At 41.7% G+C, this 27,110-nt stretch overlaps 1 protein-coding gene across 5 annotated transcripts in view; it reads right to left on the minus strand.

The window, feature by feature from the left end:
- The window catches only part of PKIB (cAMP-dependent protein kinase inhibitor beta), a 53,547-nt gene extending 36,356 nt beyond the window's left edge, over positions 1-17,191 (minus strand). The window contains exon 1 of one of the 5 annotated variants that reach the window (XM_051792316.1): positions 17,100-17,191. The gene's annotated coding sequence lies outside the window, so the exon portion shown is untranslated. Of the gene's footprint in view, positions 1-16,254; positions 16,377-16,645; positions 16,712-16,844; positions 16,900-17,099 lie in introns of those variants that run through there. The other 4 variants (XM_051792313.1, XM_051792318.1, XM_051792317.1 and 1 more) reach the window with 4 other exon arrangements.
- Positions 17,192-27,110: the final 9,919 nt, after the last annotated feature.

A 27,110-nucleotide genomic window follows, 5' to 3' on the forward strand; every position in this document is an offset into this window, starting at 1 on the left:
AGAAGATGCAAAACTGATATTAATGGCAGAATGATGATAAGCCTGAAGGCTTGATGATTAGCCTGAAGAGAAGTGTGTCTGAACACTACTCCCTTATGTTCAAATTCACTGCTGGATCCACCATTCATTTTCCCCTCCCTAATTTCATGCCACATTATCATTGTGCCTACTCCTCCCTTGCCCCCATGCAAACTGTCCTGCAAAAGAAGACTCGTAGAATCACAGAATCATAGAATCAACCAGGTTGGAAAAGACCTCCGAGATCATTAAGTCCAATCCTTGATCCTACAGCATCCTGACAACTAGACCATGGCACTAAGTGCCACATCCAGTCTCTTTTTAAAAACCTCCAGGGACAGTGAATCCACCACTTCCCTGGGCAGCCCATTCCAATGTCTGATTACTCTCTCCGTAAAAAATTTCTTCGTAATATCCAACCTAAACTTCCCCTGGCACAGCTTAAGACCATGCCCTCTTGTCCTACTGCTGGTTGCCTGGGAGAAGAGACCAACCCCCACTTGGCTACAACCTCCTTTCAGGTAGTTGTAGAGAGTGATGAGGTCTCCCCTGAGCATCCTCTTCTCCAGGCTGAACAGCCCCAGCTCCTTCAGCCTCTTCTCATAGGACTTGTGCTCAAGTACCTTCACCAGCCTTGTTGCTCCTCTCTGGACCTGCTCCAGCACCTCAATATCCTTCCTGAACTGAGGGGCCCAGAACTGGACACAGTACTCATGGTGTGGCCTCACCAGCGCTGACTACAGGGGAAGAATCACTTCCCTGGTCCCGCTGGCCACACTGTTCCTGATCCAGGCCAGGATGCCATTGGCCTTCTTGGCCACCTGGGCACACTGCTGGCTCATGTTCAGCTTCCTGTCAGTCCAAACTCCCAGGTCCCTTTCTGCCTGGCTGCTCTCCAGCCACTCTGTGCCCAGCCTGTAGCACTGCAGGGGGTTGTTGTGGCCAAAGTGGAGGACCCGGCACTTGGCCCTGTTGAACCTCATCCCATTGGAATCAGCCCAACTCTCCAGCCTGTCCAGGTCCCTCTGCAGAGCCCTCCTGCCTTTCAGCAGATCAACACTTCCCCCCAACTTGGTGTCATCTGCACGTTTGCTAATGGTGGACTCAATCCCCTCATCCAGATCATCAATAAAGATATTAAACAGAACTGGGCCCAACACTGATCCCTGGGGGACACCACTAGTGACTGGCTGCCAACTGGATGCAGCCCCGTTCCCCACCACTCTCTGGGCCCGGCCCTCCAGCCAGTTCCTGACCTAGCACAGAGTGCCCCTGTCCAAGCCGTTGGCTGCCAGCTTTTCCAGGAGTATGCTGTGGGAGATGGTGTCAAAGGCTTTACTGAAGTCCAGATAGACCACATCCACAGCCTTCCCCTCATCCACCATGAGGGTCACCTGATCATAAAAGGAGATCAGGTTGGTCAGACAGGACCTGCCCTTCCTAAAGCTGTGCTGGCTGGGTCTGGTCCCTTGTCCATCCTGTAGGTGTTGTGTGATTGCACTGAGGATGATCTGCTCCATAACCTTGCCAGGCACTGAGGTCAGGCTGATGGGCCTGTAATTTCCCAGGTCCTCCTTGCAGCCCTTTTTGTGGATCGGTGTGACATTCGCCAACTTCCAATCATCTGGGACCTCCCCAGTGAGCCAGGACTGTTGGTAAATGATGGAGAGTGGCTTGGTAAACTATTCCGCTAGCTCCCTCATCACCCTAGGATGGATCCCATCTGGTCTCATAGACTTGTGAGGATCCAAGTGGCTCAGCAGGTCACTGTTTCCTCCTGGATTACAGGGGGGGCTATTCGCCTTCCTGTCTCTGTCTACCAGTTCTGGAAGCCAGTTGTCCTGAGGACAACCTGTCTTACTGTTGAAAACTGAGGCAAAGAAGGTGTTAAGTACGTCAGCCTTTTCCTCATCTTTGGTGACTATGTTCCCCCCATGTCCAACAAAGAATGGAGGTTTTCCTTGCCCCTCCTTTTGCTATTGATGTATTTGTAGAAGCACTTCTTTTTATCCCTAACAGAAGTGGCTAGTTTGAGTTCAGAGTGTGCTTTTGTCTCTCTACTTTTCTTTCTACATGACCTAACTATATTCCTAAACTCTTTATGAGTAGCCATGTCTGTTAGCACAAGGTTATCCACCATGCAGGCTCTATAACTGCATTTGCTAATGTTTCTTTTGACCTAACAGGCTGTGACTGACCGTGTATTATTCCATGTCCGGTATCACTGAGATCAAACCTGAAATAAAACAATGGAAGGAAGCCTTAGCACACTGGGTATCACATTGCTGAGAACTGAAGGTCACCTCTGGACTCAATGTGCTGTCACACCAGACCTCAGGCAATCTGGTGGTGTTCCTGCTCTTCTCTCTGCTATGTATACCACTGAAATTGTGAAACAATACTTGTGCAGCTTTAAGCAACCTGCAAGTGAAAATAATTCTGATGTTAATTCACCAGGTATTATTCCTGGTCCATCTCTCTCTGAGGTATGCACAGGAACAGCATACTCTACGTTCATTCCAGGAATGACAGCTTTACCTTATCCTATATATTGAGGAAAAGAACAAATGCACTTATTCTGAACACAGTTCACATGTCAGTGTTCTACACAAGGATATGGTCAGGTCACACATCAATCAACCATGCAGCTTTACAGCAACAAGCAGGCAGAACTATAGATTTTTTAATTGCCTTTGGCATGGATGACATCCCCCCAAAAAAAGCAGGGCCAGTGTACCACTGTGCTGGAGAGATGCATCTGTGAGGCTAATGTAGCCAGGTACGATTTGTAACAGATATTCTGATATATATATCAGAAGCCAAATTCACTTCCATTTACCCTCAGCCTCCACAAAGCGGAGGAACCAACACAAGACTCTACCCTTCAAGTCCTGGGCGGTCCATTCCTGAAGCCTTGATGAGTTGTGGGTCTAAGCTGGCTAAAAGCACCCCCTGAAGGGTGCTTTCAAGAAACTACAGTTCTTGAAAGAGCTGCTAAAAAGATCTCCTAAGGATGCACTGCTTCCAAACAAATGCATAAAATCCCAATTGAAATAGAAATAGGGTGGATACATCTCACAGAAATGAAGCGACACATGGGCATAGGACCCAAGATTCCCTATATTCAACCAAGTTCCTTTCAGAGTTTTATTGAACATCATAAAAATATTCATGCATAGCAATCCAAGCATACCCATTCTCACTGAAGGATGCTCAAGCTCTACAGCCAACTTCTCATACAATGCTCTGAGTTTTTTCTATTTGTCCTTAGTTATTTTTTTGCTTCTTCAAAGAATCCTCAGGGCCGCATGAAGGAGAGGAGACAGCAGTTATTTAGCAGAACTATCATGTCTGTTAAAAGCACAAAAGCTACCCTGCCCCAAATACCATCTGTCAGGGGTTTGTGCCTAATGCCCTTCCTACCATATATTCTTAGGATGCATCAGTCAGCCTGGCCTACATGGTCTTCTCAGTTTTCATGGTCACTGAGTTTTGTGAGCTAATACGTGATTTCTCAGAGATGCATGTTTTGAACACATCAGCTGACTGACAAAATCCTCAAGATATATATATATATGAAAATTGTATGTATATGAAGAAAAAAGGAGCCACATTAACAAATAAACTACTCTCCTGGAATTCTGGTCTTTCGGCTACAGAAAAATGGGTACCAGATACCAAAAACTGATGCAGACAAAATAACCTACTCAAAGGAGAATGAGCTGCAAGCTCACACTAAGTCCTTTATCAGTGCAAGTGTTAATTTTATCTGGACCTGTGAACCACTATAAGAAGAAAAATCAAAGTCAGGATATACCAATAGCCTTTCTGAGATTTCACGCAGCTGAACCTACATATCCAGGAAAGCTCTATTTAGCAAAGTGAGGTTTCAGATTGCTTACAAAGTGAGCTGAAATAGTTGAATGGACCAGGAGTAGTTTAATGGTTGTAGAGCAAAACAAGTTGAGTGAAAAAACAGTGCCCAGTCTGTGTGATGGCAGAACCCTTGCCTTGTGCAACATGTTTTACATACAGGTCAGTAAACATTTCTGGGATCATAAACTTTTCACAAAAAATGAATTTCTATTATCACTTGCTAAGCACAACTGAATCCAGGTCATGTCACTCGTTTGCCTCACTAGAGGACATGAACTCCTCACTCTTTCAAGAAGCTTCCATGGTGACACAGTTGTCTATTCTGTGCTTTGAAGGTTTCATCTCACGACTCAGAAGGTAATGTTTTCCCATTTTAGCAGGGACAAGAAAATCCACCCTTAACCTCACAGATCCCCATCTGAAGGGGATGTGGCCTGCAGCCCCAGAAGAACACTTCCAATGGAGGATGATCCATAACATTCATATCACCAAATCACAATGTGGAGGGATCTTTCAGATGCCACAACCCAGACCTTAGCATTAATCAACTCTGACAGCCAGATGTGGCTCATCAACAAGATGGAGAAAAAGCTGAAAACTTGTGCAGGAATTGGGGCCACAAACGGCCATGAAACCACCAAGCCAAGGTGGGGGTGTGAGCCCAAAGCCAGTGGTGTGTATGGTCAACAGATGCAATACAACAAGCAGCAGAAAAACAGCTGCAGATCTTACTCCCCTTCCCCATGTCCCACACTATTAGATGTGGAGAGGGAGGAACTTGCTATTGCTGGGAGGTACTGTGATGCTGCACATCAGCATTTTTGTCGAAGCTCATTCTGGATTAATTGGATAGCTGCCCTCACTACTCAGTCCCAGAGAAAAAAAAAAAACACAGCCAAAAAAATCAGGGTTGCATGGTAAAAAGGCTGTTTTGATATGTTTGGGTTTTTTGTTTCTTTGTTGTTTTATTTTAATCTGAACCATCCATCACTCTAAAGCTCCATACAATTCCTGCATTATCTCAGTATGCACTGCTGATGCAAAGCAAGGATTAGTAACAAATCTGTGCCACCCCAGAGCTACTAAAACAGCAAGTCAGTGGATGGGAAAAAGACATGCATCTGATAACTAAGATGACCTTTCCTACAGATATTCATGTTTGATTACCAGTATCTTTTCTGGTTATACAGATCTACCAGTACACCATAACATCACAGCTCTTACCGAATTGTAGAGACAAAAATAAGATAAGTCTGTACAACAAAACAGTGCTGCGTATGCAGTGCAAAATAGTACAAAACTACCAGAACAACTTTATTCTTCTGAATAGTAAAGATACTTTAATAAACCCTATTAAACCCAAGTATCAGTACCAGCCCCGGCATTAAATTGTTGAAGAGCAGTCTTTTTATGGAAAATTTATGACCCAAGGAAATGTTCCAGCCTTGGTATTTTTATAGCATCCATTTATTCTTTAATGGAGGAGGGGGTTATCCAAGATTTTAAATGGTATTCAAAGTGTCCTCTACCTTGAAGAAGAAAAATAACCTACATCCAAACACCCTGCCACAGCTCCCGGAACATGAGATGACACCTGGGTACAACTGCTGTCGACAAAGCACATTCATTTTGGCACCCACCATTCTCCGCAACAGACATCCTGCACATTTTGGTTATAAAACAAAGCCATTCTGACCTTTTATCTCACTCCTCTTTTGAGTATCATTGACGCCCATTGTCAAAGTCCTGGTTCACAGCCCCAAGGCCAAAGAGCGAGGGTCCTCAAGCTCTTTCCTGGTGCCACAGACCTTGTTTCCCAAGCTGCCTGCTGCTCTGCCACCTCAGCTCTGCCCCCTCTCCCACTGGTGGGCTGCCTTTCCCAAGGCGTTCAAGTGAACATCCCACAAACTCAGCACCCCAAACAAGAAGTAAACACAAGTCATGAGCTATTTTCCAGTGATTTATTACCAAATGCAGCATGACCTGAGAAAAAAAATAATTAACTGTTATTTTTGTTCCTCTAATTTAGAAAATGAGGGCACAATTTCCTCCATAAAGCAGATGTCACAGAATTAGTGGTGAGTTTTCTTGGTACTTTGTTCGCAGTTTAAATATTCAAATTGGAGTCGCAATATGTGTTTGTTGAATGTTTAGAAGAGTTAAACTCCATTTTTAATTAGAGATATATCATTTCAGATGTCACAGTTCACCAACAAATGCTGAGCACCACCTTTGCATAGAGTTGCATTTCCCATAGGATTACAACTCCAGAGCTGTTAGTGGAAATGCCTTTTTCTCCTGAGTGGCAGTTTTTCAAGTGAAACATAATTAACAAGATACCACATCACTGCAGCTCCTCTGCATCTTCCATTTGCAAACAAACTGGTGCTAAGCCCTATCATATTCCAGCTCTCTTCTCAGCTTGCCTTCCCCCTCACCCTCCCTTCCTAAATTCAGGGACACAAATCTACAGAAAAATGTGCTAAGACACTTTCTGAAGAGATGTAAGGAGAACAGTGTCTGCTATGTTTCTCACCCAAAATAAGTCTTTTATACAGTCCATATGCCTATTTTCTTAACAATTTTGAAACTCCCTTACTGATACCAGACATGAACATGCCATAATATTCCTTCTTTAGTTTCAGGGGTTTTTTTCCTCCCAAGGATTCAGTCCTCTGAACATTCCCAGAACATCTCCAGCCTTTCCCAAGTTCAGTACTGGCTGTGCTGGCACTGTGCAAACACAACTCGCAGCAACACCACCGAGCTGTTTTTAGCTCCCATGCTGCCTGAGGCTGAGATCTTCCCCCTCATCACATCCCATTTTGTGATGAGCCATCTATCCTCATGCTTTTGAATGCTATACTGTCTCTTAGGAAATCAAGCCTTAAAAAGACATGGTCTTCATCAAAAGAACATGTCTCTATGTATTCTGCTGTGAAGGCCTTTGCCCCAAAACACAGGAGAAGTCAACACAGACACTAGAAAATCAGAACTAGGTCTTACCCACACCTATTTTGTTGGGCTATATATACAGACTGGCCCCCTGTCTTGCTGGAGCAGTTTAGACCGGCACAGGAAGAGTGGAGCCAGATCTCTCTGCCAGCTCCTGGTGAGACATCTGAACAAATATCCTCATTTTGCGAAAAGCTTAATTTCAAATGGTAATTATGTCTCATCTTTGATGGGCTCCTGCTTTTCTAAGCCTGAACACTGGACCACCTCGCTTGTCACAGACACAACCAGCGGATCCACTGCCATCAACACATCAAATGTGACTCCCGTCAGATGGCAGCTTGAGCTGTCAGCCTTGTTTCTCTTCCTATACAAAATACTGACGTGGGAAATTCTCAGCAAGGAAACTGGGATTACAGGAGACATCCTTTGCTCCAGAGACAGCACTGACGGCTCTTATCTCTGTCCTCCAGTTCTCTATAAGGAATAGTGCAGTAATAAATACATTCAATCCTACCTTGAAAGGCAGCCATACAGAAAGGTCTGGGTTGTAAATCCCAGCTTTTTGGTGACTTCAATCGAATGGAACAGCTTTGGGAGGAGAGGGGAGTGTGGTAGTTGGGAAGTGTCAAGCCATTCAAATTTAAACTGACATTTTCTTAATTTGCTTTGATTCACCTCTTACACACTTTTTCCTAAATTTTGAAAAGGTACAGAAATGAGACCAAGATACAGATTAAAAAAAAATAATTACTATTTCCTTTCAAAATGTATGCCTAGAAAAGTTGCATAGTTAAAATATTTACAGTAAGGGCTAATCAAGCCATTAAGTATAATTTAAAAGTTTCCTTTCTTAAAAAGGTGCATCTCTGAATCTCATCTTTCAGTTCTTCCAGAATATAAATCTTTATTTAATTTTAAGCAATAGAACCTCAGGTTCTAGGTTTTACAGAAATCTAAAGGACCAGCAACTTTTAAGATCATTAAGGTGTGAAGTTTTAATTGATTTTTTTTTGGTTGTCAGAATCATGAGGGAGATATCGCACCATGTGGATGTTCAAAATAGATCAGCTGGATAAATTTGTTCAGTTTTCTCCTATGCTCCACAGACCAACAATTGCTATTTCTTTCTAAAGAGGCCTCCGATTTTGTTTGTTCTCCCTTTATGTGAATTAAATTCTCTACAAAGGTTGGATTGTTAACCAGTCAATTAATACAGTGATTATAGCGTTAAACGTCTTATTACATCCCTTTAAAATAGCTGAGTTTCTGCTAAGAATGCTTGAATTCATGCTAAGATGTATGAATTATTATAGTTCATGCAAAACAAGAAACTGTGCAAAACAAGAAACTCTCCTTAAATGTGATTACAGCAATAGGTTTCAATTTGGAATTATGTTAATATTCATTAAAGGTAAATAAATTAGTGTCATGACTTAATATTTATTTATTTTATTTCTTTTTCAAAACTTGCTAGAACAGAAGCAATACATTGAGTCTCTTGGGAAATCAGTTTGAGAAACACATCATCCCATTTATTCTGTTTTACTTTGAAGCACTACTTCCAGCTACCTGTAAGTAATGAGAATCTTGAAGGAGAGAAGGCACATAAAAGTGAGTTACTCATTAATAAAAGCAACTGTGTGGACAGCATGTACGCTCTCTTCAAACTGCAAGTAATAAAACTACCAATTCAGAACAGAAAAAGGTAGCATTACCTTTTCAATGAGCCTTTTCCTAAAGGCAACATGCTATATACCTTCCACGTTCAAGTGGAAAGCTTCCAACCACATCAATAATAGGTTGTTTCCATTAGGAATTGGCTGAGATTTATTTTTATTCAATTCCTTCCACGATTCTAGCTTTTCCAGCAAACAAATGCCAGTTTAAGAAGAAAGAAAACAAATATTCCCCCAACCCTCCCACACTCATCTTTTTAAGCTTTTTTAAGCTCTCTGAGATAAACACCGAGCACTTTTAGTGACAGCTTCTGAATAATGATGGGGAAGAGTGAGGAAGTGGTTGAAAGCACCACTGGCTTCTTAATGCAAACTCTTTTACGTTACTCAGGGAACATATGTTCAATCACTGCTTATGAAAAAGCTTTGACAACATGGAGAGGAGCTTTTTGCTTGCTGTTTGTTTAAATGAGACTATTGTAGAAGACATTGCTTTTAATTTCCCCCTCCTTTTTTTTTTGTTAGACAGAAGGAACTCACAGTCTTAATAACATTTTAGTGAGTGGCTGTCTTCTCTAGAGACTTTGTTATCAAGAGGTTTCACTGCACTTCAGCTCTTCTGAGAAGACATTTAGAGAAAACATCAAAAGGGTAGTATTGAATTTCTAATACCTGACCTTCCCAAGAAGAAAAACAAGCAAGATACATTAGAAGAACCCCATGTTTACGTAGGGACCTTTCTTTTAAAGATCAAAATCACACCACTGCACATGATGCCTACTTCCAAGAAAGCAGTAGGTTCAGTGTTTCATTTCTGAACACAGAACATAACTATCACATTAAGGCTTTAGCAAAACATGTTTACAGAAATCCCTGCGTTTTTATTGTGCTGCATTATGCCTTGGAGAAAGCTTTTCTTAAGTGAACAAAAGCAATAGCAGGCTGAATTAGACTTGAAGCCCGAAACAGATCACATGCAGAACAGTTAGAAATTGTGTTGCAACATTGAATTTAACCATATCTAAGGCAGACTATATTAGCAAGATATTTTAAGGCAGGGACTGCAAACCACTATGCTGTTGTTAGCAACTATTTGTTATTTCTTATTAAAGATACTGTTGCTGGCCTTCTTTCACTCTGGTAAATAATGTTGCTCTTTCCTGTTACATTTTTCATGCATAGATGGTTAACAAGGACTTCACTGTAACTTTACAGAGTCTCAGCTTTGGTTTTGAACTTTGAATGACAGAGTCATGGGACAGCTCAGGCTGGATGGGAGCTCAGGATGTCCCTGGACCAGCTCATCATCGAGGTCAGATGGGGTTGATCAGGGTTGCCCCCCCTTGGGACTGGAACACCCCCAGAATGGAACTGGCACAGCCACCCTGGGCAGCCCACACCCCTGCCTCCCTGGCCCCTTTTGTTTGTGCACCATCTGAACCTCTCTGACTTGGTCCAGCTGATGCCCTTTGTGTCTCTTCTTGACCACCTCCCTACAGTACCAGGGGCTGCTGTCAGCACTCCCAGAGCCATGCCCCCTCAGGCAGTCCATCCCTCAGTCTCTCCTCACAGGTAACTTCTCCAGCCCTGATGATCATGCTTTTGATACTCTAGAAAATGGCTCCTTCCATAGAGGAAAGTGCATCCCATTTTACAAGGAAACAGGTAAGGTGAACTGTACCGACAGCCCTGGCCAACTCCAGAGCATCATCTGACTCCGTGTGTCAGGACTGGAAGTGCATACCTGTGCCCCAGTCCACCTCTGCTACAGGCAGGGTTACAGCTAAACTGGTGTCTCGTCTTCCCATTACAAGTTGTATCTGTAAGAGCATCCCATCCATGATCTGGAAGAAGTGACAACAGAATTGCAGAGCTCTGCCCTGCTCCTCAGTTCCAGGCTGGCTTTTTTGTCAGAACAGTCTATAAAGCCAATCCTCAAAATTTTTATTCATACAAAGAGCAGCAAAATTCCTGCACTCCCACTGTATCATAGATTTAAGTTAAGATGAAGTGCCATATGATTGCTTAACACTTTGTTGTGTCATCTGCCAAAGCCAACACTATTCACAACTGGCTAAGCCCTGTATACTTCACATATTAGCAAACCATATCCTTCTACTTGGAACCACAAGGGAATGGTTAACATTTCACGTGCTACTTTCAGAACTGCTTGTCCACTCAGAGACAGAATTTCCAGGCGAAATCTTCCTGTCTTCTGCTTCCTTTAGTCCTCTTATCCAACTACACCTTGTCTACAACAGACAGAAGAGACATATAAAGGTCTCCCTGTAAATATTCACAGGACAAATCTTATCAATGCTATTTAATGGAAACTCCCTTAATTTAGGACTATAAAATCCACCTCTGTGGATATAAATTGCTTATGGACAAAGCATATCACGTATTGCCCAGGAATTAAAGCTATTTTTGATGAGGCAGAGGGAGGGTGTACACTCATCTCAATGACAATCTTTGGCATCAGTGATACCACAGAGTACTTTCATTGGTTAGTAAGAAATATTTAACAGCTGCCAGTGCTTCTGCATCTGTCTGAAAAGGTGTTGCTTCCTTTTCTTTTAAGGCCTATCACACAGGTAGTGCTAACTGTTTTGAATTCACAACTAATTCAAAATACCATGAAGAATATCCTAGTGACACCACCCTTCAACAAGTCAGCCTGCTCTATCAGGAAGAAAGATCAAACACAAAGATGTGAAGGTATCTGGGTTTGTCTTCTAAAAACAGCTTGTGTACTCCAGTGAGGATCACTGTAATATTGTTTTAATGGATCTGCTAGCTTCTCTTTACATAAAATGAGTTACGGGATGTTGATCCAATCCAGTGCTGACTCTGAGGGATGGGTTTTCATTGCAGAGGAGGAAGCTGTACCTACTGCCCAAGAAGTGTTGAAGGTTGCACATCTTCCAAGGTCGTTTCAACAACTGTGAAGCTGCATTATTAATCACAGTTCCAGGTTACTCAGGAGCCTATGGGCAAACTTCTGGGTTTCCCACAGAATTTTGCAAACTGGTTGCAGAGGTAATTGAAAAAGGCCAAAATAAAAGGCTGCCCATTTGCCCATGAGGCCTAGAAAGCAGTACAAATTATTCCCTCTGTTCTGCATCAGCAGGTGCTCAGATCTGCAGGCATAAATACTACTGTGTACTACAAACCCTCTTCACCTTCCTCTGTTGGATGGAATATGTGGACAGGATGGTCCTACAGAGATAGTTTTGCTATTGTTCTGTATGCAGCAAATACTGTTTAATCTGTAGATTAAAAAAAGAAGAAGCAGCTAAAAGAAAAAAGCAAGAGGTGCTCCCCGATCTGCAATTTTTTCCCTGGGATTTTCCTAAGGACACAGAAAATAGAAGGTTTTTAATTAAGAGCTGTGTCCTTGCAGCACAACCTAGCACAGACCTGCTCCCACTCCAGGGTCAGCATGGAAAAATGTGTGCTACATACAAAAGCAAGCACATGCAGCAAAAGCTTCTGCTGCATATATTCAGCCCATACTGCACTCTGGGAAGCAGGCTGAACACCTCCTGTCCAAATGCCTCAGCCTGAGTGCACCTGGCACAGATCCACACTCAAAGGCTGCTCTGGGTACACATCTTTGCATGTGCTCTGCAAACCTGATCCAGCTGGTAAAATGATCGTCTCCCTTTGCTGACAGTGTTTTTTTTTAGGCTATAGTCAGATTTTCTGCCTCAACCACAGGTGAAGGGCTCCTGCTCTCAGCCCTGCTGATGTCTTGCCCAGCCCAGGCCCCTGGCCTCTGGGCAGAGCCACACTCCCTCTCTGTAGGATGTCACTGCCCTTCTCCAACCTGCCAAGGTAATGGCACGGGTTTGCACACCCTACCCAATCTTTCACCACAATACAAATTAAACACTTCCACTGGCATGGTTTTGAGATCCATCCCTTGGATGCATTTGAACTGAAAGAAACTGGGTATCACCTACGTATGCCACTACATCCCACATTTCCGGGAGCCACACAGCTGCTGGTGAAGGGTAGGGGGTGAGAAACCTCTGTGGGAGTTGTCTCTTACACCAGCTGGGAGGCACCCGGCCCAGGGCGCAGAGTGGCAGCTGCACGGAACACGTTCCATGTGGGGCTGCCAGGAGGCCAGGTCCTTGTGGCAGGGAAGGATGTTTGGCTCCATCAAAGTGCAAGAAGATGAGGCAGGGCAAGATGCTACATGAGCATGTGTGCTTGTTCCCAGAGAAAAAGACATCATTGTGCATTTTGTCCTTCCTCTTGCTAAGATAAAACAAGAGAATAAAATCAAAATGTAATTGCTATACAAGCACAGTGCTCCTGTCCTCAGTGGGGAATGAAGGCTTTAATAATATATAAATGATTATAAAAGATGTAGAGGAGAGCTTAGTGCAACTTGAATGCAGACAAGTATTTTAAAAGAAGTGAACATTATCCACTGAGCACTGTAATAAATTAGTTTCATTTATAGATGTACATTCATTCCCAGAGAGTAAGGCCAGTTGATAGGATTTCTACAACAGGGAAAAAACTAGCAAATCAACCTAATATACTATTACAGCTCTCTAAAAAACAAAATTAAAAAAAACCCAAACAACCAAACTCACCTTTCCCAAAAAAACCTACTCACAGCAATCTTATAAGGAGATAATGAAAGATAAAAGACAGACCAGTATTGTGATGATATTAAAGTTGTCAAGACGAGGAAGAGAAGAAAATGGGCAATTACCCATAAACATATCTCTTAACTTTAGCTATATAACAGAACAAATTATCAGAACAATAACCACCACTTAAAAGTCAATAAAAGCAACATGTATTTATAAAGGTCTTGCTAGATAAACTCATAATACCTTTTCATATTTCTCCTCCACTATCATTCTCCTGTCATGACACGGGGAGAGTGTTACAGCAGCCTGCTGTGCAGAGAAAGCAGAAGAGGATGTTTGGATGTAACCATAGCCAGAAGAAACAGCAGTGGCAGTAGGAAGTAAATTAAAGTCTAATCAAAAACTTGTAAGCAATTCAGAGAAACTGATTGTGGAAGAAACTGGGTTTTATTGTGACCACATTAATCGAGTGTTTGCACTGAGTCAAGATAAAAAAAGAAAATTACTGCACCATTGGCTATCAACCCTGTATCAAGAAGTATTAAATTACAGGCTAGGAATTCAACATGTCAGTTTATGAAGTTAAAAAAATAACAGCATTTGTATATATAACCAATTACCAGAAACATCTCGGAGACATGGAGCTTACTTTGAGGGGACTATGGAGAAGAAAAGGCACGATCAAAACTACCAAGACTGTGCACTCCCAAGGAGCAAAGAAATTGAAAAATATAATCACCAAGCCTTGAGCAGCAGAAGCGGTAACACTCAACATACTATGGAGCACCCACACAATACCAGAAGTCTTGAGGTTTGTAAGATTTCATCACTTTGAAATCTCCGCTCTTCTATTTATACTGGTTGAAATTAATCTCCAGGGGTAAAAACATTACTCCAAGGCAATGAGGGGAGCTATCAGTCAGACAGCATTATTGTTGTTTTAGCTTCATCTCCTTAGGAAACCAGACTGAAATTAATACAGACAAGGCAGAAGGGAAGACATAACAAACACAAATCTAAAATGGGAAAAACTTCTAAACCCAAAATTATTAAGTCAAGTATAGAAGACATTATTTCACGTGAGGAATGCACAGATTTGGGAGCTTTTCACAAACAGATCACCATTTCTGACTTTCTAGGATTTCTGCTAAGCCATACTCTGAGGCTGCAATGAAAATCTGGATGATCCCCTTGCAAAAACGCAAACACTAGAATCTTAATCCATTCTAACACAGATGTTTGACTGTCTAAATACTTCTACCAGACAAGATCACTTGGATTTACTTTTGTAATTCTCCCCTTTCAGTGCTGGAGGTGATCCCATGGGTCTGAGTGGCCAGTCTGGATGCCACAGGGTGGAACAAATTAAGGCACCAATCTGAAATCCTGCACTGTTGCACTGCTCATGGAACTGTTCGAGAGAACAAGGACCACCCTAGGGAGACACAGTGAATGGAGGCTCTTTGGACATCAAGATATGGAGAGAGCACACCGATTTCCCTCACTTTGCCCCCAAAGCCAGCCAGGAGGGAGCCATGCCCAAAGAACTGAGTGCAGTCCTGGGGCATCTTTGCCAGGAGAAGAAATCAATGAAGTCCAGCAAAAAGCCCAGCAGGAGTTCACGGAACATATGATCTTGAGCTGAATGAGAAAACTACACAAACGATTCCTCACAGATTTTCCATCTCAGGTTTTAGAAATTGAAGGATGTAGTTACATTCTGAAAGGCCCATTAAAAACACTCATCAATATACTAATAGAAAATATTATTTGTACAGGACAATAAAAAAATGGACACAAGGGAACAGTTTTGCACTTCCAGACAGATTAACAACATGACCTGCATGAGTTTCTTTCTCTCTGCATTTCATTGTTTGCATTAGTATTTTTTAAATTTGTCATGATTCTGAAGTTCATGTATATTTTTATAGCATAGTGATGTATGTTATGCTGTTTTGCTTAAGCTTTTCACTATCATGACATGACTAATAAAAAAAAAAAAAAAAGAAAAACAACACTGGTCTCTGTTCCAACAGGCTGTATTTCAAAAATAATTTACATAACTAAACCTTCCCTCTAACAGTACAGTAAAGTGGTTGCTTTTAGGAGTTATTTGGGTATTTCTAGTTAAGTTGCAAATTATTTTACTAGTATATAAGTAATTTTTATCAACCACAATGTAATATCTCAAAAACATCATAGCACAAACATTCAAGTTCAACATTTCAAAGAGAATATTAACAATTGAAGCAAAAAACCCCAACAACCATTCTCATCCCCATGACTTCTTCAGTGAGAAAAGGTAAACAAAGTGTCATGGTCTTTCCTTCAGCTGTTTTCAAGGTCTCTGTTCCGATCAAATATTTCATAAAACCCTGTTTTTTTCTAGCTTCAAAATGTGATGAAGTTATGCTGGGCAAGTCGATATGCCTCATGTATTTCCACGTTCTCCAGTCTTAACCACAATGACCCAAGAGGTGGACAGGATTTTCTTAGAATGACCAAAGTCTCATTTCGTTTCAAAATGTAGAACTTTAAGAATTGAATGTATCTGTACCAACCAGACAAATAGCCTGGTGTAGACAATTTTATCTATTATATTGCTTAAAGAATATTTTTTCTATTGCTTCAGGAATGTTGAATACTCTTTTACTTCTTCCTTCATTAAAAGCACTTGCTTGCTCTTCAGAGTCCACAAATTATCAAATGCTGAAAAGCACCATTTTTAACTGGACTAAGAAACAATTTTGTTATTGCCAACATTTTGCGGCAATCAGAAAGAAAATTTCCTGCCTTGTACATGATCTAAGTACAAGGACACTCCTTACATGCACAGAAAGCTGAAAGTTAATGATGTATTTTAAGTGATTTTCTAGGAACATCTTTTGCATCCACAAACTGCGTGTTAGTTGTTCATTATCCTGTCCGTGCAACTTAGATTATGGACTTCATGCAAAACGGTTATGTTTCAGAAATGTATTTTAATATACCTAAACAGTGCCACTGTGTAAATAAAACCTGTATTTTTACTCTCTAGTCTTCATGTTGTCGCTACTGATTAATTTGAGCATACAAACATAATTTCACGAAGGAGATGCAGTTAAAGGTCGCACCTGGTGCACTTCTGATTGCTTTTCTCCCGGAGAAAAACTCATTTCAGCTTCCTTCCCGATGAGGGGCAGCCTACGTATGACACCGATTAGCAGTTTCCCTAAAGGCTTAATACCTGGCGTTAATAGACATTAAACCTGGTCAGTCAGAAAGCATCCAGGGCAGGGAAGCACGGACAGATTATCCGTGATCTATCCACGGTCACGCAAAACGCCTGGGACACGGTGGGACACGGGACATCACGTCCCCAGGAGCAGCCTCAGGAACAGCTTCACCACTCGCCCGGAGTTGCCCGCCCTCCACTCCAAACTTCTCCCCCTTCCTTTCGATGCCCACAGGGATGCCCGGGACCGGGGTCGCGGAGCGGGGGGCCGGGAGGGACTCGCACGGTACCTGGAAGCTCCGCGCCGCCGGGAACGCTCCGTAGGGCGAGCGGCCCCTCCCACGCCCCCGCCGCGGCTCCCGCGGGGTGTCCCCGTCGGCACCCGGACCGGGAGGCCGATCCACTTCCCGCAGCCACGGCCGGGCTGGAGCGCCGCTTGCCCCCCGCCCGGCCCGGCCTGAGCCCGCTGCCCGCACCGCCCGCACTCACCGGCGCCGCACTCACCCGCTCTACGCTCCCCGCCGGGAGCGCGGCCGTGCGGGAGGCGGCGGGATGCTGTGCCCGCCCCCCCGGCGTGCCCGTCCCGGCGGGAGCGGCGCGGGGGGGCCGAGCCCGAGGGGCTGCCAGGCCTGGAGGGGGCGGGCGTAGGGCACTATTGCCCAAAATAGCGAGCGTGGGGTGGCTCAGCTTGCCTTTGGTTGGGACCCCACCTCCACTCCATCAATCGCGGAGGGACGTACCCACCGAGGGTCTCTGTCTCCCGTAGTCCTTACAGGGGCACAGAGCTGTCCCCCTGCAATTTGATGTCGCAGAGAAGAGCAGGTCCCCCTGCCCAGTCACCAAAAAGCAGCGGGGAAAAACACAGCTCTTACCCGGAGCCTTGCTCACTTTAGTCCCAGTTCTTCCTGTTACGTTTCTCTTTTTTTGGCTGCAGTCCCTCAAACTGAACCAGCAAAATGACACAGGACATCCTCCCGCTCCTGCCCGACGCAAGCAGCTGCATCTGACAAAAAGTTGGCACCTGGATGTAGCCATATGTGACCCTTTTCGGCTACAAGCTTTGTGACACCGCGCAGGTAGAGGCCGTGGTGCAGCTGCAGTTGTCTGTCAGAAGGCTGCTGGCCTCTGGGATTTGCCTTATGCAGGAGTTTGGAAAAATCCAACCTTGGCCTAAAATCAGCAGTCTTTGCCCTTTTCAGCTTAAAATGGTACCCTGTGAAGAATACTGCAAGTTGTCTGTCTTAATTATTGCATTTCAGCAGAAACACAAAATTAACATCTGGCATCTGGCATATCAAGGCACTGGTACATTCCCTGAAGCTGGATCTGTAGGACCAAATTATACCAAACTGGCTTTGAAAGCTTTTTAAAAGAGCTAGGTGGCTTAAGGATTGATTTTTAGCAGTTTTGGGGTTTTTTTTCCTTTTTTTTCTTTTTTTTTAATTTTACCTAAGGGACTCTGGGCTATCTATTTTGAAATCACTTTAAACTGTTTTGAAAATCACATTACAGCCAATCCATATATATCTAAGCTTTTATCCAGCCATTTCCCTAGATCCAATCAGAGCTGAATGACAAGGGAACCTACACAGAGGTTTTCCATTTATACTCTCAGATACTTTACATTTGTATTCTGAGAACTGGACAGATGCAGCTAAAGGTGGGTATCTTACCTGGATTTTACAGTGCTTACACTATAAAAAATGTAGGTTTTTTATTATATTTATTTATAATAACAAATAAAGAGCGCCAGAGGATTAGACTTTTATTTCATTTTGAAAATGAGGTTGGCCTTCCTGAACCTAAAATCCCTTGGTTTTACTTCTTACAATTTTCTGGCGTGACCTAGAATACTTAGGATCTATTTTTAACACTATTTAAGCCATGTTGTTACAATAATCCAATTTACAATGGGAACTTTAAACTCCAAATAACTCAGGTGATGGCTTAGAATCGGTTGATTATTTCACATTTTTACTAGATGTTCCCAAATGTCCTCTTAAAATATAAGAGCTGTAGTTTGGAGTTCTGCCAACACTCCCTCTAAAATATTTTTCTTAGAATATAATATACTGTACCTCCTTTGATAATTAGTCTTTTTGTAATTTATTTTATTATTTGGGCAGATGTTTTGATTTCTCAAAACCCCCCCTTATAACTACTATTTTTGTCTTAATGACAAAAAAAAAATTGGCAGGTGCCTTTCATTTTGCGGGTTATAAGAAAGGTTTATCAGTAAAAATAAACCTGCAGTTTTTCTCCCATGAAGCCACAACTTCTACTATAGATTTACATTCAGTGGCTCATTTTTCCAATACAAACTGAAATTTAGTGTGCTGATCACCTACGGTGCTTTGTTTGTGTGAGGACACATGAGGTAAGGAGAATACACCCAACCACCACATCTATCACCATTACAGATAATAGTGCCAAGATACAGTCCTGGACTTAGCTTGGTGACATGTGAAGGCCTTGACATCTTCGTAGCTCATCTGTATGTCTTCAGAGAGAAAATTCAACCTGCATATTCCTTCAGGCTGAGGCAGAGGTAGGACTTCTGAGGTAGTAGGAAATGCTGGTCAGCTTTCCTGATGCAGCTGGCATCTGCCGTGTACAGGTGGGATTTCACGTGTGAGGTTTGGAGGGGAGCACTTCAGACACCTTCTCTGAATTGAGCCAATATAAATATAAATATAAATATAAAAATATAAACAAATGCTTGGAAGAACTCCCATGCCTGTATGTGAGATGACTACTACATGGCAACAAGTTCTTCAGGGATGTGCACGCTCCCACTGTGGCACTGAGAGAAAAATCCTTCCTGCAGAGGAGTGAATCAGTTACCTTAGTGATGTTCAGTAGTGGAAAGCTGTTTTGAAGCAGCTGGGATCAACTTATTTTCTGCTGTGGGCATGCCTTGATGGAAATGTGGAGCTTCCCACTTAGAGCTACAGTGGTGTTTCTCTTCCCTTTCTTTATCATAAATTGCTATTTCTTTATTTTAGTTTTTCCTTCCTTGTAGCAAAATCAATGTCATTTGAAAAAGAGATTTTATGTATTTGTAAATTTTGCTGAGAAACTTTTCAAGTTGTAACTCTGTGCAGTTTCTATATTTTTAAATATCTGGAGGATTAGGAAAAAATCCTAGTGTACTTTAATAATATTCATGTTAAGCCTCTCTTTCTTTATATTATATTGTACATATTGTTTAAAGTTTCAGATAGAAAATAACACAAGATTAAATCCCAAAGAAACTTCTAATGAAACTGATTGCTATCAGAGGAAACAAGACAGTGACGGAAATACTGTAGATGACTGTTTTTCAATTCCAGTTGAGAAATCTATGAAAGAAGATTGTGTTTTACTGTGGTGCCTAGCAGACATGGAATTAAGTCAGTGGCCCAGATCCTCGCTAGTCTTGTGACCACGTTCCATGTTCCACTTGGCATCTAAAATTTTAGAGATAAACAGGATATAAATAAGGTAAAAATGAACAAAAGCAAAATGCAGACTTCTACAATTATTTTGCTCTCTGTTCAGTGCCCCCACTTGCAGCGGGCACTGGCAATACAGATGGGAGAGGAAGGGGGCTACCCCTGGGGAGCTGTGGGGAGCTGCAGGACCACCATTCTTCTCTGTTGGCCACCTCACTGGACAGGCCATGTACCAAACCTCCTGCCAATGGCTCTTCCCTGGGGATAGAGCTCTGCTGAGCTGGGTTTTCATAGGATCTGAGCAGCCACAGTACTGGATGTGTCAGAGACCGAGGCTACTTTTTAAGCTGGAGGCAGAATCTTGCCCAATAAAGGCTTCTGAATGCTCTCCTTTCTACTAGAGAGCTGGCTTTAGAAAGCTGATATTTTACTCTCCTTAAAAGCACCATCTTAAGAGATGCAGAATAAATTAATATTCCTTGTAAAAAAAAATATTCTTAGATAAATAAGATGACAGAGCTAAATAGAAAAGGTCTTATCTGAAGGTAAAAGGCATTTTTCAAGAAGTGGAAGCTATGTGCAAACAAGGGAGCTTGCACAGATCATAAGCCCAAACAAATTATGCTTAAAAATATAAACAAAGGGTTTGAAGAACAACTTGATAAAGTCAAGTATAAAAGTTACTCATAAGACTTTAGACCACAAAAACTAGGAAGATCTGCAGAGCTGAGGGTTGATCAAGGAGTAGGAGAATCACAAAAAAGGACATAGAAGAGGTATTAATGCAAATCTTTGTTGAAGTGTTCACTACCAAAGTGCTTGGAGACATTCATATCCATGCACTTTCTTTATGAAAATCAGGTCTGCAGAGTTATCTCATATTGAATGGTTGGAAGAAAAAAAAAACTCAGATAAGGAAAATGGGTAATAAAATCAGCGTGCCTGAGTCCTATGCACCTAGAAGTTCCTTGAGAGGTCAGATATTGAACAGCTGTTCCAGTAACTGAAGGGTAAACTTAATGTTCAAATAGTTTTTGAACTCATCCAAATAGAAGGTACAAAATTTTAAAAAGGGCTTCAGAGGGTATTTGTATTTGAGACAATCCATTTAAAAATAACCTAAAGAACACTATCAGTTGGCACATGAATAACTCTGAAATAATAGTACCCTGGCCTGTATCAGAAAGAGTGTGGTCAGCAGGATTAAGGCAGTGATTGTCCTGCTGCACTCAACACCGGTGAGGCCCCTCACTACAAGAAAAACATTGAGGTGCTGGAGAATAAGTCTTGTGAGGAGCAGCTGAAGGAGTTAAGGTTGTTTAATCTGGAGAAAGGAACCTCACAGGGAACTCATCACCCTCTACAACTGCCTGAAAGGAGGTCGTAGTGAGGTGGGGTTAGTCTCTTCCGCCAAGTAACAAGTGATAGGATGAGAGGAAATGGACTCAAGTTGTGCCAGGGAGGTTTAGATTGGATATTAGGAAAAATTTCTTCATTGAAAGGGTTGTCCAGCATTGGAACAGGCTGCCCACAGAAGTGGTTGAGTCCTCATCCCTGGAGGTATTTTAAAGAGATATTGATGTGGCACTTAGGGACATGGCTTAGAGATGGACTTGGTAGGGTTGGGTTGATGGCTAGACTCAAAGATCCTAAGGGTCTTTTCCAACCTAAATTATTCTATGATCCTATTCTATGATTCTATTCTATGATTCTATTGTACTATTCTGTTGTATGATTCTAATGAAGAAGCATCAACATGCCTTTTGTGGAAGGCAGTCATACCTCCTTGCTATCTGCTGAATGCTTCATCAAGCTCCTTCCTACGCAAATGTTCTGTTTTATCTAGACTTTTAAATTCTTAAATTAATGCTTCTTTCAAAGTCTTTCAGGAAAGATCAGTGAAAACCTTTATAAACAATCTCAACTAACTTGAGTTGAAAAGGATTAATAACTACTTAAAGGCCCATCATGGGATATTAAAGGGAGTGTTCCAGATTCAGCTTCTGTCTCACAAAACAAGAAAAGAGTCTCTGAATGAAATCCTCAAACAGTGTTTGAAATAAATAAAAAGAAGTAGTTGTTCCATGCCACACATTATTAAATGACACTTTGCCCACATGATCAGAGGATAATGTAGAAACAAAAATCATAAATGTGTAAAAAATGCAAATTATGAGGAAAATATCTATCAGGTGAAATTGCACACAAAAATTGAGGCTTCTAATAAATGACCCAAAGAAACAAGGTTTATAACAGAGTAACGAAACAGAAAAGCAAGTGCATCATCTGTGTCTCAGCTCTTTGCAGCTTTAACACCTATGGTATTTTTGGGGGAAGGCTCAGACTCTGGAGACATTCAGAAATCTTCTTGGAGAGAATGTTAGTTGGAAAAGGTGTTCAATGGAATATTAGTTTTTTATTTACTTGTTTACCAGTATTTTCATTAAAATACTGGCAACATGAGCAATGCATGGAGCCCTTCCTAGTTTGCACAGCACAATTACTTTAAGTGGCAGAATCTTTCTCTTGTTAGTATCACACCCTCACATTGATCAAAAGCAGGGACAGGGCCTCCAACATATTGGCCTCTAGTGACTGGCCTCTAAATTAGTATGAAGCAAGAGTAAATTCCACAGAAGTTGAAAGTAACTGTGAAGCAAAAATCGAGCTTCTGTTCATGAGGTTGATTACAGGTATGCATCCAGACACATGCAAACTTCCACATGCAGGCTTCCTGTCATCTGTGATACAGCATCAAGTATCACATCTTGCTGTGACCTAGAACAGAACTGACAGTTATATATGTACTTTGAATTAAAGCACTCTAAGGAGAAGGGAGGAGATTACATTGCCTAGATTCAGAAATGTCTACCCAGAGGATCTTCATCTGAAATGTGTGTTTGTATCAGAATGACAAAGCCAGGGTTTGAAGACAGATGTTGCTTTTTCAGCCCAGAGTTGGCCTTGACGGGTTGCATGTGATATGTGCCTTGCAGATATCCAGTTCCTGCCTCCTGCCCCTCCTCATGTCCAGGCTTCCACACACAGTCATAAAAGGCTTAGAGGATTTAAATTGCCTTGTTACAAAATTGTATTGAAACATAGATACTGATGCAAATTGTACAGCCTGTTGGCACTGTATGAATCACGTCAGGCCTAGAATGAGTCTACATTAATTCCAAGTGTGCTTATTTCCATTTCCAAACTAGTTCTCTTTTCATATTCATATTGTGAGTTGCCTTCATTTAGATTATTTCCTTCCTTTCTTTTTTTAATTTTCTTTTGCATATATTAATGCTTTTGCCAAGTCTCTGCATACATAGCTAATTTCCAAAGCTTCCATTATCCTGTTCTGTGTTTGATCTCCAGTTCTTCCAAAGGAATATATACAATGGCAATCAGAAATTGAGATAAAGAAAGAAGCATCTTTAAACTAATTGTTACAAACAAATCCCTATTAGAAACAGAACCAAAGGAATAAGAAAAGTGTTCTTTCCCACTGTAAAGTTGCTTTTTTTTTTTCATCCCAGAGATACGCACAGTGGACTAGTGTCCTACCATTTTGGTCATCCTCACTTCTTTCATATGAAAAGCGTGTGCCACCCTTTGAAGCCTGTTTCTGCTTTCTAAGGGAAAGTTGTTCCCATGTCACTGCCATAGGGAACACAGGCACACATACCAACAGCACATGCACCATGCCATCAAGAGCAGTCTTCTCTCCAAAGAATGTAGAAGCAGGAAGACGATCCAGGCTGGTGATACTGCCACTGAGTAGGCTACTTACTGTCATGGCTGCTGTGATGCATGGCCAAATTCAGGTGATACATTTGAGAGTGGCTATAAAACACCTGTCATTAGGAATCTGCATTTATAAAGTCAGACATAACTTTGGTGAATCTGATTCCCGAGGGGATTAATGGGCAAGACATATGCAACTCTGTGTGCTGCAGCAGCTACCATGAAGTCAGTACATTGCTACCAAAAATTACAAAAACACTTTTAACAAATAGAGTTGTTCATAAATCCCAGGAATAGCCTGCTGGGTGAAAAGTTCCTTAAAAGTCACATTCGATTAACAAATGACTGTTGTCGCCAGATGTATATATCCTGAGGTGCAGTTTAATGTATGTCAGACACAGACAAAAAGACAGGCTAAATGATGATTAATGCTTAGCTGTCAATTTCACAAAGCATCACACTAAGTAAAGGAATACCTCTGAAATAAACATCCTAATCCACATAACTTAAGCTAACTAGGGTGAAAATATGAAATAAGTAAAAATAGATGATGCCCCAAAAATACACAGAATTGCAATGTGTTTGCAGTCATTTCGCAGGCTATATTTCTGTCTTTTACCCAGCTGGGGAGGAAACATCTCCTTTTCAGGTCAATAAATAGACAAACATTTTGTTCAAAGTGATGAACCAAAGCAACAGAGCTGTAACTGCATGCCCCAAAAGACAACAAAGGCAAGGTAGGGTCTTAAATGTGTCTTACTGGGCTTCTGAAGAGAAGCAGTGTCACATACAGGCTCAGAAGACCCAAATGGTGTTCATGAGCCTTTACACAGCTTCCTGGAACATCCTACTGGCCTAACACATACTACTACGATGTTACAACAGAAATACTGTGTTTTCATTATGTGAGTGTGCTGGCATCAACAGGGTAGGCCACAGGCAGTAATGGGTATTGCCAGAGAAGTATCGTGAAAGCACAGTCTCCATTCAAGCTCTGCTATCCTGCAACCATCAACATATCCATAATTGCATGAGTCAAGAACTGGGTCAACTTTGCAGAGCTACGCAGCAACAGTTGGAGTGTTCAGACATTGCCTTTTGCTGGTGTGATGTCCAGTTTATGGATTAGCATTTAAAGAGAAGACACTGATTCCTTTTGTCACACAGCTCAAAGTTCCTAGTGCAACCGAAGCAGTGCGGAAAAGTTGCCAGGCCATTACTTGCCTCTTGATACTTGAGTTTTGCAGCATGAGGCACAGGAAAGGTACAATGTAGGCACTGGAAAATTAATGTTTCCTTGCTTTATAGCAGTGAGAAAACAATGCAAATTGCTCTTGTTCTGTGAAATCGTTTCTTAACACTCTTTGGGGTGCGTGATTTAGTCTTGTCCACTCCATGACCTTGAAACCTCTGGTGATGGAAATTACCAGGCAAGTTACATCAGTTGGAAGATTCACAGTTCCTGATCACTGGGGTATCAGATTCTGGATGAAATACACCTTCAATGCATCAGTTCCGTTTACATTTATCTTTTTATTAATTTTTCCTCATTCTATTGGAAAGGTACAAAGAAGTTAGAAAACATTTGCTTGTATTGCTGTCTGCAAGGTTTTCTTTGTGACTGAGGTCAGCTTAATATTGCAGAGCTGCTAACACTGGCTGCTGTAGTAAGGTCACATACTATATGAATTCCTGGGCTGAACATTTTCACTTTTTCTGCACACCATAGCAGTTGGACAAAAGGATCATATGGGAAGAAGATACCAATCAGTCCCAGCTGGAAATATTGGGAAATTGTACTACGAGAAGCAATCTTGTCAGATGTACAGAATGAGCTGTAATTACTGGGGGAAAGTCCTAAAAAGGCAGTAAACTGAGAAAAAAAGATTTAAAAAAATAGCCAGACATGTTTTCTCACTCTAAAAGGGGTGGGTTCACAGCATTCCTCTTGTCCACTTCCATGTTTCCCTCTTCCAAGGTTGCTTGACCTGTCTTTCAAAGCTGGCCACATGCCGGTCACACATGTTGTTTAAGCTGCAGAAAGGCAAGTAGCAGTGGTACATCCCTTCAGCCTGCACAGGAATCACAGATACGATACAGTACAAGATACAGCACAAGATACAGCATATGCAGCCTAACAGCAACCACAGTCAACCAGTGCTCCAGGCATCAGACTAACTTTACCAGCAGTGAATTTGTGGATTTACCACCAAGCAGCCCTTCCTGTGCAGAACTGTAAATCAGTCAAATACCTCAACTCTGCGTCTGCATCAGCTTCTTGCATACTGGGTGAAAGAACCCATTTCAGGACACCAGTATGGAATGCTTGTATGGCATCACACAGTGAAACAGTTGTAAGAAATAAGGCCTGATTCCCTCTGATAATTAAATAAAATAACACATTTGTTTATTTCCTCATCAAATAAGTGGACACAGGTGTGCTATCATTTGTTTATGTTATGGGTATACAGGCTACAGTGACATCTCTGTAAGGTCTTGTTATACAATTTATAATGTACTTGATACATCTGTAACTGTTTTACAACATTATTATCTGCATTTTTCCTTTCCTTTTTTTTTTTTAATTTATTTAAGCAAAGCAACAAATAACTTATCTTTCAGCTATAAATTCCCAACTTTGGGAATGGGCTTTGGAGAAGTCCCAGCTAAAAAAATGCCATGTTAAGGTATCCAGTTTACCTTGGTCATCTCCAAAAAGCCAGGTTCTTCCTCAGAATTTGTTAACTAGGGAGCACTCTTTAGTAAGCACTGAGTAAAGGAGCTGGAGCTTATAAAAGGACGTAAACAGGACTCTTGGAAGCTGCAACAGCTAGAAGAGCAAACAAGCACTGAGACACATTAATGATGAATGAAGCACAGATCAGTAGAGAGACAAAAGACAAAAGAAACAGCATTGTGGAGAATTATCTGCATGTCATCACAAGGTGATTATAGAACTAATATTACAAGCATCCAGGCACATAACTATCTATTAATTTAGCATTAATTGTAATTTAAATTTAGTATCTGAGCAACCTGGACTAAAATGTTCCAAATAAAGAAGACAATAAAGGCAAGTAATTTGGAATAAAAGAAATCAGAGAATAGAGTGGACTTGAATCTGAGTTTCCACTTCAGATGTAGAGATCATTATGTCAGGGATGATGTAAGCAGTAATAAACTTGTACTGTGTCTTTCTGAGAGGTACTCATATCATTGCTGGCTAGGAGAAGTCTCCAGGGAGAGAGCACGTGGATACTGAAAAGCAGAAAAAATAGATTCTCAAGAGGGGTGAAAGGACATTTTGTCCTAAAAAAAACCCCAAAAAACCAAGAGAAGATGTTTTGTGAAAGAACCTCTCAGAATGAATCAGCTCCTTGGAGTGGGTTAAGTTAGCTTTACAAAAGAGATTGTTGCTATGTATTCACCATTCAGGAACCTTCAGTGAATCAGGGAATTAATTTCTTTTAGGATGTTTCTCAAAAGTGCCTTACCAACATTACTGGAGAATTAATCTTTATAATTCAGCTGTCAAGCAGTGTGATTGATCACCTACAGTTTTATTCTTGTTCCCTCATTAAAT

This window comes from Manacus candei, unplaced genomic scaffold (genome assembly GCF_025592945.1).
Source record: "Manacus candei isolate 608988 ecotype Guabito, Panama unplaced genomic scaffold, ASM2559294v1 h1tg000034l, whole genome shotgun sequence".
Classification (NCBI taxonomy): Eukaryota; Metazoa; Chordata; class Aves; order Passeriformes; family Pipridae; genus Manacus; species Manacus candei.